The sequence below is a fragment of the Schistocerca gregaria genome, chromosome 5 (genome assembly GCF_023897955.1).
Source record: "Schistocerca gregaria isolate iqSchGreg1 chromosome 5, iqSchGreg1.2, whole genome shotgun sequence".
In the NCBI taxonomy this organism is placed as follows: domain Eukaryota; kingdom Metazoa; phylum Arthropoda; class Insecta; order Orthoptera; family Acrididae; genus Schistocerca; species Schistocerca gregaria.
The window spans coordinates 581,769,961-581,788,102 of record NC_064924.1 but is presented as its reverse complement, the minus strand read 5'-3'; positions in this window follow the sequence as shown (position 1 = coordinate 581,788,102).

Below are 18,142 nucleotides of genomic sequence, written 5' to 3'. Positions count from 1 at the left end.
CAGGCAAAAGCCACTAGCTTTATCTTCAGACAACGTAAGACTTGCCCAATTTAGGAAAACTTACTTTTATAACGGGTGAAGGTCCTTGTTTTTAAGCATACAAATTCCAACAAGCGGCTATGAGCCATTAAAGATGCACAATTAAAATCTAACAAGAAGGCAGTATAGGCAACGGCGCTCAGATATTTGCAGGGGGCTCACTCTGCTCTTGGAATCTTAACGTTCGCTTAGGTGAGACAAGAAGTCGGCCCAACTATACTCGATCCGCCGGCAACACAACCAAGAGACATTCAGGGACCCACGGACAAGACGACTTGCTAATCACCGACCAGTATGCAGGAATTCCAAAGTCAAAACGTTACAGACATAGCCGCCCCCAACCAAATATACATTAAGATGTCAAAACTACAAACCATGTTGGACAGCGACAACAGGTGAGTGAGGGACTCTGCGTCAATTTACGTCAGCGACCAGGGCAGGTAACCGAAACACTGACGGCGACAAAGCAGAAAATCCCTCTGGTGCACTTGAATTTCAAATCGGCAAATATAGTTCATTCCACCACACGGCCACTAAATCTACACCAACTCGAACATTCGCTGTTGCTCCCAGGAACCACGATTGTTGGCCTCTCCTGAAAAGTCTGTTCGACGTTTATCCCATGAATGTGAAATGTCACTGAACACAAGTCACACAACTGTAAGGAAACCCGGTATGTATCCTTACAGGTTTGCAGCTGTTCAGGAATTTTATGTCAATGACAAGTACAGATGCATTACATTTTGCAGTTGGTTTCAGCAATTTACTGCTCAGAGGCAACGAATATTGCAATATACATGATTTAGTGGCGAGGCGTGGTTCCACCTCCTGGCTAGGTAAAAACTCAGTATACACATTCTGGGTGTAATGAAAATCAACATGCACTGATCGAGCTACCCCTCCATTCTCAAAGGATTGGCGTGTTCTTTGTTATATCACAGAGTCTCATCTTCGCACCAATTTTTTTCGAGTTTGCAGCCAAAAGTGCAGTTTACATCTAAAAGTTCCGGGACTTTGTGAACCAGTCGGATGATGAAGAATTTGCCTTCGACAGCTACCAATGGAATGGCTTCATATGCCACACGTCTCAATTGACCATGGCAGAAGTCCATTATTTTTCCTAACAGAGTGATTTCGAACTGACTGGTCACCTGATTTAACACCACCTAACTTCTTCCCCTGGTGTGGCATAAAAGTCAAGTCTATAGCAACACACCACTCAACTTGTACGATTTACAAGAGAACATCATCCGTGAAATCCAGACAGTGACCCCTGAGATTCTGGCAGCATCATTCGAGAATTTGCAGCGTCGTCTTTAATTGTGTGAGGGTGCAGACACTCTGTGACCAAAATGGTACTGAAACAGAGGATGACAGTTTAAAGGCCGGAATACTAAATGTCTTTTTCCAAAGCTGTTTCACAGAGGAAGACTGCACTGTAGTTCCTTCTCTAGATTGTCACACACATGACAAAATGGTGGATATCTAAATACACGACAGAGGGATAGAGAAACAATGAAAATCGCTCAAAAGAGGAAAGGCCGCTGTACCTGATGGGATACCAGTTCGATTTCACACAGGGTACGCGAAGGAACTAGCCACCCTTCTTGCTGCGGTGTACCGTAGGTCTCCAGAAGAGCGTAGCGTTCCAAAGGATTGAAAAAGGGCACAGGTCATCCCCGTCTTCAAGAGGGGACGTCGAACGGGTGTTCAGAACTATAGACATATATCTCTAACGGCGATCAGTTGTAGAATTTTGGAACACGTATTATGTTTGAGTATAATGACATTTCTGGAGACTAGAAATCTACTCTGTAGGAATCAGCATGGGTTTCGTAAAAGACGGTCGTGTGAAACCCAGCTCGCGCTATTCGTCAGCGAGTCTCAGAGGACCATAGACTCAGGTTCTCAGGTAGATCCCGTGTTTCTTTACTTCCGCAAGGCGTTCGATACAGTTCCCCACAGTCGTTTAATGAACAAAGTAAGAGCATATCCACTATCAGACCAATTGTATGATTGGATTGAAGAATTCCTAGATAACAGTTTGCAGCATGTCATTCTCAATAGAATGAAGTCTTCCGAAGTAAGTGTGATTTCAGGTGTGCCACAGGGGAGTGTCATGGGACCGTTGCTATTCACAATATACATAAATGAGCTTGTGGATGACATCGCAAGTTCACTGAGGCTTTTTGCAGATGTTTCTGTGGTGTATCGAGTGGTTGTAACAATGGAAAATTGTGCTGAAATGCAGGAGGATCTGCAGCGAATTGACGCATGGTGCAGGGAATGGCAATTGAATCTCAATATAGACAAGTGTAATGTTCTGCGAATACATACAAAGATAGATCCTTTATCATTTAACTACAAAATAGCACGTCAGCAACTGGAAGCAGTTAATTCCATAAATTATCTGGGAGTACGCATTAGTAGTGATTTAAAATGGAATGATCATATAAAGTTGATCGTTCGTAAAGGAAGTAGGTTACAGTGCATTTGTTCGCCCACTGCTTGAATACTGTTCAGCAGTGTGGGATCCGTACGAGATAGGGTTGATAGAAGAGATAGAGAAGATCCAACGGAGAGCAGAGCGCTTCGTTACAGGAGATGATAGATAAACTCCAGTGGAAGACTCTGCAGGAGGGACGCTCAGTAGCTCGGTACGGGCTTTTGTTAAAGTTTCGACAACATACCTTCACCGAAGAGTCAAGCTGTATATTGCTTCCTCCTACGTATGTTTCTCGAAGATACCATGAGGATAAAATCAGAGAGATTATAGCCCACACAGAACCATTCCGACAATCCTTCTTTCCACGAACAATTCGAGACAGGAATAGTAGGGAGAACCGGTAGAGTTACTCAAGGTACCCTCCGTCACACAGCGTCTACATGGATGTATATGTAGATGTAGATGTACTGTGTTACATCCTTACTTCCCCATGAACAAGGTATGAAATGTTCATTTCATTTCCTGATTTTAATGCAAAGCCTTTAAATATAATTTAAGCAAAAGTTTGTGGGGCATCTTTCGAGCGGGACACCCCACACTTGATGTGGTTCAGACGATAGCAAAATATCATAAATACCACTCACAGGAATGCCCTCTCCCTTCAACTTTTAATGATTTGTGACATTCATGTCACCGAAAAAAATGTCTCAAATAATGTGTTCTGAGACAAACATTTTTCGTCTGCCTATCTCCGAGAAATTCAAGCTTCCCTAATTAAACAAAAAGTAAAGTCGTGGCTGCAGATTATACTTTGTTCTTCTTTCTAGATGGACGTCCAATTGACTGAGCTATTTCGTCGTTTAACAAAGGGGATTGGCAGGCAATTAAACGAACGCTATTGGAAAAGTTTGACGAGCGCGGCACTGGACAAGTTTGATAGACCGTCCGATGAGGAACGTCGTGTTCATTATAAAGCAGATCGTGGCCGTCGCTGCTGCCATGCATTTACACTGGAGCCATCAATCTCATACTGCAGATCATCTGATCTGTGAAGAACAAGCAGAGTGCGAACAAACATTTAAATTAACAGCATTTATGATCATCGTGTGGCATAAGAGATAATACATAGACCTGGATTATAAATTTTTCCGCTGTCAGATCTGAAAAGCATTTTCCACAAATTTCTTTTATAAGATCTGAAAAAAGAAAAAGAATTTAAGTGGACGCAGCTCACGCTGGGGTTCAGTTATTGTGAATACCTCGCGTAGATCGTATTCCTAATAACTGGAGACCATAATAAATTAAAAGTGTACTGTAACCTCTGAGCTCCATAGAATTGAACACTGACCTGTGATTTAAGTCTATGAAAGGAGACTTACACGGAACAATTGTCCTCCACTGCGTGGAGACAGCTATAGGCTGAGTGAGACGACACGTCCTAATTACTCGCCGGCCGGAGTGGCGGTGCGGTTCTAGCCGCTACACTCTGGACCCGAGCGACTGCTACGCTCGCAGGTTCGAATCCTGCCTCAAGCATGGAGGTGTGTGATGTCCTTAGGTTAGTTAGGTTTAATTAGTTCTAAGTTCTAGGTGACTGATCACCTCAGAAGTTAAGTCGCATTGTGCTCAGAGCTATTTTGCACCTAATTACTATTTCCTTACATACATCTATTTTATTTATCGGGTTATCTATCTTCTAACTAACCAATCGTCTTAATTCCTCCACAGAGCTAAAACCTCCATTTTAGAGTAACACTTAGATACACGTCCTCAATTATTTTTGGTATTGTTCCAATCCCCTGTGAACTTCTACAGTCATTATAGTGCTGCGTCTGATAGTGTGAAAGTTATTCCTTGGACTTCAAGGTAACTACTAACATAGCTTCATGTTTCTCTCTGTTGTCTGATCACACTTTCTTTATGGTGTCTAGTATTCTAATTAGTATTTTGGACGGATTCATTTTTTCAGCTGTTTTCCGTAGTAATTTCTGATTTCTTACTTATCGGGAATATTACTATCCGACAGCCATCTCTTCCTTCTTCATTGTATTTAGGAATCCCTTCGAATCCTGCGTAACGTTGGTATAGGTCATCAATATCATCAGTGAATGTTATCACTGATGCTTATTCACTCTGAATAATAGATTTTTTTTCGAAATGTATCACTATCACCTACAATGCTTCACTGACTTGCAGGTCGACCAGTAAAGGGCAGAAGCTCCACTGCTGCCTTAAGTCTTTCTTAATCTCAGCATTTCATTACTAGTGCTCCTTACTTGCTGTTCTCTGTTTGTTCATCTACAAAATTACCAATTTTTCCTTATAGCATCATCCCAATTTTTGGGCGCTTTAGCCTGCTAGGGTGGCCGGGCGCTTCTAGGCGCTACAGTCTGGAACCGCGCGACCGCTACGGTCACAGGTCCGAATCCTGCCTCGGGCATGGATGTGTGTGATGTCCTTAGGTTAGTTAGGTCTAATCAATTCTATGTTCTAGCTGACTGATGACCTCAGATGTTAAGCCCCATGGTGCTCAGAGCCATTTCAACCATTTGGGCGTTTTAATTAATTTTCCCCCTTCTTAGATGAGCAACGCATTCCCTGGGTCAGTAAGCTACGAAAGCGTCTTTCTCACAGATGTAATTTCAACAGGGTGCCACAGGAGAAACGCCGAGTATTCCGGAATATGACACGAATGATCATTCGAACCAAAACTTTCTATTAAACATGGGCTCTAATTGTATAACATGATACCTATTAGAACTTTGACATCTTCGATATTGTGAACCAGATCTCTTCTACTTCAAGATTTTTTCTCTCTGCATTTTTAGTGGTGGTTGTATGAACCAAGACAAGAATAATATGTCCAGCAAATATTGGCTGCAAATTGCATAACTTATGAGGTATTAACAGTATTCCATCTGCACTACTGTAAAACACATTCCTAATCTACTGAACAAGTGCTCGTAGCACTTAAGGAATTCATCTCAGAGTGCATGTTTACTAGCCTTTTATCCTTCAAATCATTGTTCCTGTCATATGCCTCAATATTGAACATTCCTCTTGTGACACCACGTAGACAGTCACACGTCATGTTGGATTGTTAACATTTTTTTCCGAATAAGCAACTTTATCTATGACAGTGAAGCAGTAAAAACTAAAACTGGCTCTCCGCCTGCCATCGACGATAAGTGTAGGTAAGATCTCAGGCCGTTTAGTCATGACTAAATTGTAGAGGCAGAATCTATTGTACTCTCCCATGTACCATCTCTGTGCTCACATAGAAACTTTAGCTGGTCGACTCCTCTATCATAAGACTGATCTTTCGCTAGTCAGCGCGTCTATCTCGAGATTTATGAAGCTGATCGTCACCGGACTCTGGACTACAAAGGGATCTAGGCGCGCCTCAGAGGAACTGCATAAAAATTATTGCCGTAAATAAGAAAACATTTGAAACGGCCTCGTCCCCAGCTGCTACAGAATTGATCATCCCCCAAGATGATGATGATGTTTCGTTTGTCGGGCGCTCAACTGCGCGCTCCTCAACTCCCATCCAAGTCTCAATTTTTACACAGTCCAATAAATATTTTTACGATCGAATGTAATCACAGTCGTAAATGATGACGATGATGAGGACAGCACAAACACCCATTCGACGGGCAGAGATCCCACAAGAGCTCATATACAAACGACGTATAGGGAAGAACTGTGTTTTGGCTGTGTGCAGTGTATTTTCGCTTAAGTGGACACAATTTGCATAAGGAATTTTCCCAGAGAACAGAATGCGTAACTTGGCCTTAAGCGAGGGACAACCAACAGCTATCCGACTACAGTGCAAGGCCAGGCCACTCTCCCTAACTTGTCGATATGTCTACCTTCATTCAAGCGTCCGCTCCATTCTTGGTACGACTAATTCATACTACGCACATGCATAACCAACAGAGTACACGAGGTGTTAGCATCATCCGAAAGAAACTTTAATGGAGTATGAAACAAAATGTTAAGAGATAGTTTTAATGAGTCTCAGGATTTCCCTATCGAGCACATATTTAATTCACCTGTAGAATCCTATTATTGGTGCCGTTTTCCACTAATCCTGTTAGTGAACTGCCTCGTTGTGGTACCGTGCATATTGTAAAAGCAGGGTGCTATTTTCCATTTTGGAAGATTCAGCAACGACGGCAGATCACGTCTCATATCCTGCTACGTCAGTGAGAGATGCAAGCGTGCGGAGCCCGTTTAGGCCTCTGCTGTCATAAAATGTCCACCCACATAAATATTAAATTTCAAATTATTAGTTCCTCGCCGTATTACTTCGATGATTTTACCGTAATAATGTCAAAGAGGTAATAAATATTTAGGCATACATATCTCAAAACATTCAAATATTTGGTATAATTTTTTGTCGTCAAACATTGGTATTTTTCAGAGATTGTCCCAGTTTATTCGACTTATTACTCCGTCTCCTAAGAAGGAACCAAACAGAGATGGAGCATAAGCTATGGCGGACTACCTAGGGCAGGAAATACAAGCGACATTTTCATGCAAACAGAGTGACCTTTTTCATATAAAACATCATTAAAATGTCTCTAATAATACCAGATCTGTGCGCAAAGCCACATTGTTTTCCAAAATTTTGTTAGAAGAGCAGTGCGCCATAGTCGTCTTCACCAGCAGTTTGGAAGCCCTGAGGAAGAGACGATTGAGGAGCAGCGCTGTGCGTAGCAGGCAGACGTATTAGAGTTGATCTGAGTATTCTGAGGACTTAAACTATGCTACGAAGCCTGCTCTTGGTACCCAAACACCTGCAATGATGAATTCGGCCACAGCTGGGTGGTGACCACCGACAACAACTCATTTTTGCTGTCGTAGACGAAATTCAAACAAGCAATTGAATACATGAAGTAGAGTTATTAACGCCGTAAAAACTTCAAAAAATCAGTTTACATTACATTTCTTCACTTAGCTTTTCTATGAAGAATAGGAACTGTTGGCTCTATCAGTTCACGATGTTTGCGAAATCTTGTGACATGTCTGTGTAAAGGGATACCTTGCAATTGGGTAAATGGCTAACAGATTATCTCTCTTCAGTACAATAAAATTTTTCATATCTTGTACCCTTTCACAAGTCATCGATTGCTATGGGATTCAGTTATCTGCATCCGCCGCTGATAAGGGTCTTCAATTACGAACATGTGTATTAAACGGCACTCCGTCTACAGGAAAATAAATTTATATATACCTGACGAACTGCGTGAGTGTTGGGCATTTGTGTCTTTCGTACAAGACGGATAAATGTGTTAATTAACTTCACCTCTTAGGTCGCCGAGCTGTTGCAAGCACATGCATGTGATAGTTAGGAATTAGGTTCCCATATTGTGAAAGGCAGTGGCACACCTATCAGGGCACCCCTGTAAACATCACTATGTTGCAAAATCTCCACTGCCGAAACTGTGCTCGAATGTGATTAGAAGTCTATGCGTTGTGTATTTATAGTCACACTTGTGCCTTCCTATCGGTAACGTGTATCGTGATTCACCCGTCCTGGCGACAGTTTCTTCTGCTTATGGCGTTGAACAGTGGTGAGTGTTTATCTGCACCGTTACTAAGAACTGTGGCCTGAGACATGCGGTAACCAGAAGTAAGTGTTTGAGACAGTGGCTTCTATACATCACAGCCCCTGGTACATAGATTATTACCTGCTTGTGACATCGGAATGTGTACTGGAACTTTATTTTTGGCGCACCTTGGTATGTCAGTTACGCTCAAAATCACCATAGCGTAGTAATGGTCTAAATTCTTGACTCTTTTATTTACACTCCTGTCCGTAACAAATCCTACACCTGAAATACGATATTTTTCTGTCTTTGGTATTACACTATACTCTTACGAATGGAAGTCATCTGATTAGCATATTACTCTTCTGTCTCGTGTTTCCTCATGTAATCTTCCTAGATTTCCAATCAACTTCAGACATACGAGACATTCCACGCTCCGATTCGTAGACAGTATTCTCCTCACTCGTCTTTAATCTTCCTCCAATGATCATATCTTCCTTGGCAGTTCGCTCCCAGAGATGCGAGTGGACAGATTCGGAATCGTTTGCTGATGATTATCATTAATCTTTCCCAATTTCAGTCTTCATTTCCTCTAGATACATACATTGAGCCTGCCGTTAGTTTGTGCATCGTTAATCTTAGGTGAATCTTTCACCATATTGTGCACTTTTCTATCCTAAAGGAAGACGGAACCATGAACTTGAGTCTACTATTCTTGTATATGGCTTCTAACAAAATGAGGATGCTCATGACACCAGGGATCTCCGGCCACTATAACCGATAAATTTATTCAACTCAAACTAAAGACTGGGATCACACCCCGCATTCAGGGCGCTTATAATAGTTGCTGTTAAAAATACAGATAAGAATTCGCTTGATCCTTACTGAAAGACACTCCCCACTCCTTTGCTTCAAAAATGTAACTGCAGACCATATGTCGCTTGAATGCAAAGAGATAGTATCGACAGAAATCGGGAGATTTATACCAAATAAATTAACAAAGGACGGACCTAGTCCCCTTGGTACACAAAACGGTTCAGAACGTTGTAGCAGAAACAACGAAAAAGGCATGCAAAATTTAAATGATCGCAAAATCGCCTAGATTGGCCATGGTTTACAGTAGCTCGAAATTGAGCGTGGGACTACGAAGTGAGATGCTTATAATAGTTTCCACAACGAAATTTTGTCTCGAAACCTGGTAGAAAATCCTAAGATATTCTGTTCGTATGTGAGTATGCTAGCGGCAAGAGGCAGTCAATGCCTTCACTGCCCCATAGCAATGGAAATAATATCGATGTCAGTGCTGCTTAATCAGTTACTAAACACTATCTTACGAAATTCATTCACCGAAGAAGACGACGTAAATAGTCCAGAATGCAACATGAGTAACTAAGAAGTAGGTATCCTCGGAGTAGTCAAGCAACGTAATTCTATTAATAAGAGCAAGTCTTCAGGTCAAGAGTGTATACCAATTAGGGTCCTTACTCAATATGCTGATGCAATGGCTCCATACTCAACAATCATATACAACCACTCGCTCGATGAAATACTGACAGAAGTGAAGCTGTGGGGACCGAGTGTGAGTCGTGCTTCGGTAGCTCAGATGGTAGAGCACGTGCCCGCGAAAGGCAAAGGTCCCGAGTTCGAGTCTCGGTCGGGCACACAGTTTTCATCTGCCAGGAAGTTTCAAAATGGAAGTGATTTGTAGCATTCCCGAACTTTGTGTTACAGGAATTTTGCTGTTCCTTATCTACATAAACGATTTAAGAGACAATCTGAACAGTCGTCTTAGGTTGTGCGCAGATGATACTGTTGCTTATCATCTAGTAATGTCACCAGAAGATCAAAACAAATTACAAAACCGTTTACAAATGCTATCTGAATGATGAGAAAATTGACAACTAACCACAAATAATGAAAATTGTGATATCATCCCCATGAATGCTAGAAAAGAGCCCGTTAAACTTCGATTACACGATAAATCAATCGAACCTAAAGCCATTAAATTCAAATAAATAGCTAGAAATTAAATTTACGAATAACTGATACAGAAAACAACACACAGAAAATTTTGTGGGAAAGGTAGACCAGGGACAACGTTTTATTGGTAGAACATTTGGAAGATGCAACATATCTTCTAAAATGCGTGGTATGTGATCGTTACCAGACGAGATTAACGGAGTACATCGGGAATGTTCGAAAAAGAGCTTATTTTGTACTATAGAGAAACAGGAGAGAGAGTGGACATCGTTGTCGTTGCGGTGGGATCTAATCACGAAATTTCAATCACCATCTTCAGTCTCCGAATACGAGAATATTATGTTGATGCGGACCTACATAATAAAATTTGTGAAATTAGAGCTGGAGCAGAAAGCTACAAGCAATGTTTCCTTCTGCACGCTGTTCGAAAGTGGAATAATAAAGAATAATCGTGAACATGGTTAGATAAACCCTCTAAAACGCACATAGGTGTGATTTGCTTGGTTTCAAAGTAGACATAGATGCAGATGTAGATGTAGAAAATCAAAATAAGTACTGTGATAACTTTGTGATGGTAGTAGCGAATGCTCTGTTCAAGAATCACTAGAGGAGCAGGAATACTTGGAAAAGGCACAGAGAAAAGGACGATTCCTGCTGGATTGTATCATGGTGAGACTGAGATTCCGAAATCAGACATTGGGTTGTAAGGCGAACCCTTGACCGGACACAGAGTGGGCCTCAATTAGAGGACGAAATTTCTGAGAATGTATGTCTGGATCTCGGCACTGAATGGTAGTTAAACAATGGCTGTTGGATACCACATAAGCAGATGATATAAGCATTTGAGATGCCACAGAATAATATTGAAAATCAGGGGATGAAAAGGTTCTCCGCAGAATTGACGATTAAAGCAACATACACAGATTAGAAGAAAGGACAGGATGATAGGACATGTGTTAATGCATCAGAGAATAATTTTCACGGTTGTAGAGGAATCGTGAAGGTAAAAACTGTAGTGGAAGATAGGGATTAAAATACACCCATCAAATAATTCTGGACGTGGGCCGCAAGAGCTTCTCAGAGGTAATAAGGTTGGTACAGGAGAGGAATTTGTGGTGGACAATATGTAACCAGTCATAAGACTCAATCATGACTCAAAAAAAGAAAAAAAATGATTATAGTTCAGCCAACTGGACTGCCTACTGAGACTCCATACACACCCAGGTCGAACGTCACGACACTAGCCTCCAATCTCCCAATGACATCATCTGAACCATTGCCTTCCTCCACCAGACGTTGTCTGACGCCGTCGCCACTGATGTCCCAACCAAACCCATTCACCCTCACCGCCTGGTCCTGACCCCACAGCCTGTCTTTCACCTTCATGAATCCCATCACCGCTACCGATCCTTCCTCCGCACTCAAGCTGCGACACACCTATCACTGACAATTGCAACGACATATCCGCAACATCTTACTGTGAAGAAACTCCATGCCTGGTGACACACATACACACAACTCAACCCCACACTCCTGATAAACTCTACTAAATATTGGTGCGCTTTCCGCCGCCTTACTGGGAACCACCCTAACCTGCAGTATCCTCTCATTCTTGTTGAACACCCCTTTCTTGACAACCTCAGTAAGGCCAATCACTTTGCCTACCTCCTATATGATGTCTTTTCTGTTCCAGATGATCCACAATTTGATTATTCCCTCTACCCTGATGTCATCGAACGTGCAGGTACGTCCACTCCTCCCTTGTTCCTATCTTCCAGTACTTGGACCACAGACACCACTATCAGGACATAACACTACCATCACTACACAGGACATCAGCCTCACACTCTGCACTAAATGCAACACCACTCCCAGTCACGACAGCGTTACCTACCGCCATCTCAAACACTGCACTCCCTCCTTTCTTGTAGTCCTTGCTGCCCTCTAAAATGTAATCCTAGCCACTGGCTTCTACACCGACCTGTGGAAAACTTCCTGTATCCTGATGTTCTCCAATCCCTACAAGCGTCCATCTGCTGCCTCTTCCTTTCGCCCTATTGCCCTATATGTCTCACCTTGGTGTTTAGCAAGCTCTTGGTATCCATTCGTGCCTGGTGCAGCCATCACCACCTCCACTCCACTGGCACCACCTCCTCCCCAACACTAAATGTGGCTTTCAGCCTCCCTTCTCTGTCGATGACCAACCCCTCCGTCTCACTCATCTCCTGTCCCTCCAGCTTAACTCCTGTCACTTCACCATTTTTGTCTCCCCAGATCTCGAAAACACCTGCGACCATGTATGTTATCCTGCTCTCCTGTTTAAGCTCTAGACTTATGCCCTTCTTATCAACTCTGTCTATCTGATTGCCTCCTCCCTCTCCTGCCCCCCCCCTATGTTACCACATACACTGCTGATTCCCACACTTTCTACCCCTGCAAAGGTGTGCCCCTGTCCTCTGTCCTCTCCCCTCAACTCTACCTCCTGTAAATGGCAGATATGTCAAACCCCTTCAACCCCCTCTGCTCCTCCGCCTGCAATATGTTGCTGGCACTACCTTCCAGTCCCTCACTCCTACCCTTGAACGGTCGCAACGCCTTTCTCAGAATCACCTTGACCTTTTTGCTACATGGCGTAATCAGTGGTTCCTCAAAATCTATACTCCCATGACCCAGACCACTCGCTCATTCCGGCTCTGTGATATTTACCTTACCATCTGCATTTGTCCTGTCCAGCTCTTCCTCACCCTCACCTATCTACGACTCACCATGGACTGTCGCCTCACCTAGATCCATCATCTCCGCTCTGCCAATCCAAAGTGCATAACAGCCTACATTTCTTTGAACTTCTCTCTGGCTGGACATGGGAGATGAACCTTTCTACCATAGTCCACACCTACAAATCCTTAATCCGTCCCATATTCTGTTATGCCAGTCACACCTGGATATCCACCCCCCCCCCAAAAAATCTTTAAGTCCCTCCAGATCTTAGTGCGCCACGCACTCCGCTTCACCTTCCACCGCGCATCCCTCATGCAGATCCTCTTTGGACTGATTCCTTTCCACCATCTGCTCCTTTTCCTTGAACATGGCCACATCCTCTACACCTCCCACCAATTTGATCCCCCTCAACCCCTTGTTGCTCCTCTTGTCTGCAATCTGTGCCTGCTGCCACTTCTTCACCGTTGTGTCCCTACTACCCTCGGTTGCTAGTTCCTAGGTGGCTTCCATCAACTCCCCCACCCGGATGATGCCCTCTTCTCCTCCATTTATCCCTCCTATCAACTATGCTCCTCACTCTCCTCCCTCCCTCTGTCCCTTTTCTGGGCTCCCTCTCCCCTCTCCCAACCTGTTTTTCTCCACCTACTCAATCCTTGACTTCATTCTCTCCCCAAGGTCCTTATTCTTCCCCCTCCACTGCACTCCCCACTCATTATTCCATCCGCCCTGCCCTCCCTTTTTCCTGTGTCCTCTCCCTCCATGAGCTACCGCCTTTTTCTTTTTCTCTCCTGAGCCCTTTTTTCTCTATCATCAGTCCAGGTCATTCCCACCCCCACCCCCAACCCCCATCCCCCGCCATCTGCTGCCCTGTCTACTCCACAGTGCTGCTTCAAGTGCGTGTTCAGTGTTGTGCATTCCCTGTCGGTGTTGTGAACGGGCACCATACAGTGACTAGGTAAGTTTTTAAACTGTTACGAACAGCGATAAAAAAAGCGGATAGCATATTGCAGGATAGTTGTAGAAGCAGTGGATGCACTGTTGGGTTACTAATTTCGATAATCATGTCATCTGGAATTACTTGATCGACTCACAGGTATAATCGCAAGCACAATACTGACGCCTCTATGTCATCGTTAAGGCAGTGCACCAAGTTCTATTGCTACGTGAATCATTAGTCCCGCCTGTCTCTCTTGTTCGTCTTCAATTTTGTCTTTGAGTTCTTCTTTGTGTGTCCTTTAATTACTCATGTGTTCCCTTTTTCTTGACCGACGAAGTGTGGTCTCCCGGTTTAGTATTAACTTCTTGGTATGCAGACCCCTTTAGTCAAATATTTCTGTGCTTCTATACCCTATTATATCTGTGTACCTCTTTGTTAAGACTTGTCAGAAAAATAACACAACACCAAGAATTAGATGTGCGACATAAACGGAAGTTAGTAGGCGTGTTTCTACAACTAAAAGATGTCTTTTAAAATTTCGCGGCAGTCGCATTACAGTGGCGCTAGTAACACTATGACGATGCACATTAGGTTTGCTTTAAATACACTCTGTAACGGTGAATTGATATTAATCAAGTATGCCTTTAAAATGACATAGACGCTGTTATCAACACCTCACTGATTGTGTGAAAGAGGTCGCGTAATACGGCTACGAGAAGCTCTATCTTCCTTCTGGGATACCACAGAAAGGCTAGGCAAGAATTTTGCACTATAAATTACTACTTTCAGCGGTAATCACGAGAATGTGCGGTCGCATGAAGACAGGGAGCATGAGACGGCCACGTGGCAATACCGAGTGGGAAGACCATCGTATCCGGGGTATGTCTATGGTGCATTTCAGCATCTACAGCAGCAATTCGAGTGGCCGTTGGCACCACAGTGGCACAACGAACTGTTGCAAATTGGTTACATGATGGACAGCTCCGAGTCAGACGAGCTTTAGCACCTTCAGCCTGTACTACGCTATTCAGAAACCACCATCATTTGCGGCTTCAGTGGCGTCAAGCTAGATCTCAAATGGGGAGAAGGTCGGTTGTGTTTTCTATAGACAGCTGGACCTGCTTGGATGAGAGTGATGGCGATGTGTTTGCTAGAAGGGGGCCACTTGAGGACCTCCAGCCGACTTGCCGACATCCTAGATTCAATGGAGTTATGGTCTGAAGTGCGATTTCTTATGATGTCAGGAGAGCTCTCTTTGTTATCCCACGCAATATGACTGCCAATTTGTACGTTGATCTGATGATTTGATCTGTTGCGTTGCCCTTTATGAACAGTATTCCAGGAGTGTTTTCCAACTGCATAACGATCGTGCATTGCCGCTGTTCTAACTCAAATTGCTCTACACGGAGTCGACATGTTGCTTTGGCCTGCTCGATTAACAGTTCTGTCTCGGCTCGAGGAAATACGGAGCATCATCAGACAACTCGACCATTATCCACAGGCAGCTTTAACCATTCTTGTATTCACTGACCAAATGAATAAGCCATGGAACTCCATCCCCCATACCGACATCTGGCACCAGTACAACAAAATACATGCACGTTTCCATGCTTCCATTCAACATTCTGGCGATTACGCCTGTTTTTAATATGCCAGCATTTCACATATGCAGTGGCTTGTCTCGCTCTTATGTGATCTGGCAGTGTTATTCAAATATGTTGCCTAGGGAATTGTATTCCTGAAATTCCTTTAATCTACATTAATTATGTTTTACTGATGCATGTTTTGTGATCAATGTATGTTTGTGTGGCTTATTGTACACATATACATTTCACTGAATCTGTGCTGTATTCTGAAGCTCTGTTGTGCTATCCCTTTCTGCTGTTAATCTATCCACAGCAATTCTGAATAAGAGATTGAACGACGACTTTGCTACGATTTAGGCTCAGTCAGCACACGGAGTAGGGTAGTGTGTGTGCGTTTCTGAAAAGACAGTTGGGAATGTTGTTTAATTTTGTTACAACAGGAACCTACACACTTGCCTTTCCTTGGTATTCGTTAGCTTCGGTTATTACGAAGTTTAACACATCCTTTGCCGGGTTGTTGATTCATTTCAATACACATGATTTACAAAATACCTTCATAATACTGTGATATATTAGTGTTATCCAAAGCATCAATACACGTTATACTAAGGATATAACTGATAAACCGTTTAAACAGGATCGAAAGATAAGGAAGCGTGAGAGAGCAATGTTGAGTAGTAATATCATTTGTCGTTTTATTACATTTATTCAAATAACAAAAAACACTTTTTAACATAGTGATGATAAGACTCCCTCTTAAAAAACACCAACCAAAGGAAAAACATGTATATAAGGGAGATATTCACACAGTAAAGAACAGTAGCCTTTCACATTAAGAAAATGGTAAAAATGAGGCATCGGGGCCTATTCCCACAGTTAGTCAGCAATCGCCCGAGCTATGTTGCTAATTGCACTGCTACAATTTATTACAAACAGTAATTTCATTAAAGGAAACAAGTAATTTCATAGGAAAATTAACACTTCCTTATACCAACAAAAGAAGGGAATATACTGTTAACTCAGAATATTCCCCTGCCCCCTCTTTCTTCTACACACTTTTTATTTTTAATGAATATCACCAAGGTGTCTCCAGAGGAGGATACAAGGTGAAAGCATTACATCGGAAACTGAGGTTAAGACAGTTAAAACAAACACCTTCATACAAAGTATGAATCTCTGACTGTTGAGAAATATCTGGTACAGTACAGTTACTTAAATCTGAAACTAATTATCAATGTGTTCTGAGGAAGGGGCTACAGTTTTCAGTACGAATACACGATGTAAAATATACAAGAGAACTGGACATAAGTTGTCCATTGCAAAAGATGCCGTCAATTACTGTGCTTAGGTCAGGCCCCCACGCCACGATACAAGTTAACAAACAACAAGTCGGTGACTAGCACCAACAAGTCCCGGCTTCCGTGAGTCGTAGAGAAGTCAGCCGCAAGATAGTGCTCTTAGCAAAAGGCACTAAATAAAGGAGGGCAAAAGTCGCGTTTTAAAAATTATATATGAAACTCTTACAAGAACATGCCAAAAAGAAGAAACTCACCTTTGATTCTCTTAAAGAAAATCTGTATTCAAGAAAGGAGAACATGAGAATTAAAGTTAACATCAAGCTTTAATCAAATAACTGGTCTCAATTATCATTAGAGGCTCAGCGACAAATATAGTCTTTAATTGCCAGGTCACCAAGCTGCTGGGTGGCGTATATTACAATGAGGCAATAAGAATCGACCTTAGCAAAACAGATTCTCACACCCATTAGCTGCTACGCAACACTTTAAACAAGGACTTTATAATACTATTTGCACACGTATTGGGAATACGAGGTTCACATCTACTCCCACCACAAATATAAATAACAAGGCAACTGTTGAAATAACCAACAGAAGAAAATACAATCGGTAAATTTAACTGATCTAATTAATCAGTTCAATCAGAATTTCATGTAGTCATCCCTAAGAAAACTCGGACTCAGATACATATTAGAAATGTTTAAAGAATACTATGGACTAAAAGTGAACTAAGAACACTATTATAAAAACAGGTGACCAAGAACATTAAAATAAAACAGTGAAACCAACAAGTAAACACCAATAAAATGAAAATCACCTAGAAACGACGGAGAGGCTCTGTTGCACAGTAGCCCTCAGTAATCCACACACCACAACAGGCCACAGCATTCCATCCAACCCACCGCCGCCCCACATCGAACCCAGGGTTCTTGTGCGGTTCGACACCGAGTGGACCCTCCCCACCCCACCCCCACCCATCGGTGGAACGTTTCATAGCAGCCGTGCGTTTTTGTTAAAGCCATCGTTCAGTCAACCTACCTCGATAGCATTCTTGCCAATGTCCCTTCACTCTGTGGTAGCAGATACGTGCTAGGCAATGTAAAGCAGCGTTGATGAAACCACAACCTAATACTTACCGCACAGAAGCCGCGTAACTCTAGCTGAAAGTCAGTTCCTGAAAGTTCATGATTAAAAAATTGGGCGTTCAGAACCTTCAGTGAATTTGCTGGGAAGTGTTTAAAATCAGATTACTTCTGCTTTTTATTCATATTGAAAATCATGAAATGTCTATCGAGTCAGAATTCAATATGGTAAATTAATTATCATTCAAAGTTCACTGTTTGTGTAGCAAATGTTTACTCGAAAATCAGACAGAATTTTACTAATTCCGACCTGACTAGTTCTCACGTTATACCAGTCACCGACACTCAACTATTCACGAGTTAAACATTCGGTCGTTTCAGTAGTCTTCTTCATAAGAGGTGCTCGCTAAAATATTCCGTACAGAGTAGTGTTGTTACTGTGACCAGAAATTTCACACTCTCGTATCTCTCAAAATATTTAATTTAGAAACACAGAACTTT